The 2,262-nt window shown below is 49.0% G+C and overlaps 1 pseudogene; it reads left to right on the top strand.

The window, feature by feature from the left end:
- Positions 1-714: 714 nt before the first annotated feature.
- On the top strand, positions 715-1,362 carry LOC105237122 (annotated as a pseudogene).
- Positions 1,363-2,262: the final 900 nt, after the last annotated feature.

Genomic DNA, 2,262 nt, shown 5'->3' with positions numbered 1-2,262 from the left:
GAAAGGCTAGAAAAATGGAGAAGGAAAATTCTGTTTGAAGGCATCGGAGAGCTGCCCAGGCAGCCAGCACTCCAGGAGCCAAGATTCCAGAGAGAAGGGAAATTCTAAGAACCGAGTGTTTTAGGGGTCAAAAGCAGGCCCCCCACCAAGATGGGCTGTTTTGGCATGGAAATTATTGAGTTAAAAAGCAATCAAAACCCAGCAAATTCAGGGAAAGCTCTTTACCTCCCCTACAACTGCCTAAAAGAATTCATAGAGGACCTGCTCCAGGAAAAGAGATACTACCATAACTACATTATGATATGAACTAGTTATGGTGGACAGGGAAGAACATAGCAAGGCCTGTTTGATCAAACTCCTCTCTACGTGCCATTGTTTTATAGTGGCCCAGCAAACATTCATTTACCAAACATTTACTTTTTTCATCGTCTTGTAAATTGCGTGTTTTCCTTTTGAAGTCCCAGATCTCTACCCCCTTTTCCTTGGTTCAAACTGACATATATACTTATTTTGCCTGTCTTTGGAATTTCCATGTCTGTGAGGATTCCACGTATGCAGGAAAATTTTACTTTCTCCTGTTAATCTGTCTCATATCAATTTGATTCTTAGTCTGGCTGATTCTTCCTTTCCCAAAAGGGACAGGAAATTCTTGCTACCTGACCATATCTTTCCCCTTTGAGAAATGTGCTGAATCATAAATGGCGTGGGAGAGGAATGCCGAAAAGCTTGGCAGTAATACAACAGAAGTGTCTCACAAGGTTCCTTTTTTGCCGCATCTACTGTGAGAGTGAGGACTGTTCTCATCAGACTGTTGACGTTCCAGAAAATGTCGACATCCCTCTGAAGGGATGCACTGTTACTGTGAAGGGCCCCAGAGGAACCCTGTGGAGGACTTTCAAACACATCAGTGTAGATCTCAGTCTCCTTGGAAAGAAAAAGAAGAGGCTCCAAGTTGACAAATGGCAGAGAAATAGAAAGGAACTGGCCACCATTCACACTATGCGTAGTCATGTACAGAACATGATCAAGGGTGTTACACTGGGCTTCTGTTACAAGATGTGGTCTGCGTATGCTCACTTCACTATCAATGTTGTTATTCAGAAGAATGGTTCTCTTATTGAAATCCAAAATTTCTTGGGTGAAGAATACATCCATGGGGTTCAGATGAGGCCTAGCATCACTTGTTCAGTATCTTGACCCCAGAAATGTGAGTTAATTCTTAAAGGAAACGACATTGAACTTGTACCAAATTCAGCTGTTTTGATTCAGTAAATTAAAAACAAGGATATCAAAAAATTTTTGGATGGTATCTATATTTCTGAAAAAGGAATGCAGTTCAGTGGGCTGATGAATGAGAGCTAAGTTGCCCAGCTACAAAAACAGCAAGATGCCAGATGATTCCTCAGACTTATTCGTGATATTTTAAAGATACAATAAAAGCTGTGTCTTGATTTTGGGTGGTGAGGGGAGGAAGTGTCTAACAGCAGCACATTAACAAGAAGATTAGTAATCTGGAAGATATTGGTACAAATATCCAGACTCAAGAGGGAAAAAAGAAAAAACTGAGAGGAGGGAGGTTAAGATGGCGGAGGAGTAGGGGACCCCTTTTTCAGCCGGTCCCCTGAGTTGAGCTGGATAGGTACCACCAGCAGGAATATCCACGGAATCAGCCTGAGACGCAGGAAGATACATCTGGATCTCTACAAATGAACATCTCCAGCGCTGAGTATCGAGGTACGAAGCGGGGAGCCGTGAAACCGCGCACAGATATCGGAAGCTAAACAGAAGGGGGAGGGAGCCGCCGTGTCAGGGCGCCGGGAAGCGGTAGCCACCTGCAAGGGGGAGCGGACAGACCGCGGACCCGCACGCTTGAGACAGCAGGCTGAGAAGGGAGCTCCGGGAGCGCACGCGGGACGGCTGGCGGTTGGCGGGCCACCTGCACGGGGGAGCAGGCGGACTCGCGGACGGCACCCGCGAGACAGCAGACTTAGAACGCGAGCTCCAGGAGAGCGCGCGCAGGGCGGCTGGCGGGCCACCTGCACCGGGGAGCGGGCGGACCGCGGACCCGCACTCTGGAAACAGCAGACTGAGTCCGTGAGCCGGGAGCGTGCGCCACCAAGCATCCCACGGAGCTCCGGAGCTCCGGTGTGCTCACTGGATCGAGGCTGAGACTGGGAGCTCTGGGAGCGTCCGCGGAGCGGCTGGCGGCTGGCGGCTGGAGGGCCACCTGCACGGGGGAGCAGGCGGACTCGCGGTCAGCAC

The sequence above is a fragment of the Ailuropoda melanoleuca genome, chromosome 14, assembly GCF_002007445.2.
Source record: "Ailuropoda melanoleuca isolate Jingjing chromosome 14, ASM200744v2, whole genome shotgun sequence".
NCBI lineage: Eukaryota > Metazoa > Chordata > Mammalia > Carnivora > Ursidae > Ailuropoda > Ailuropoda melanoleuca.
Note: the sequence above shows the minus strand (reverse complement) of the source record. Positions and strands in the feature narration are given on the sequence as shown.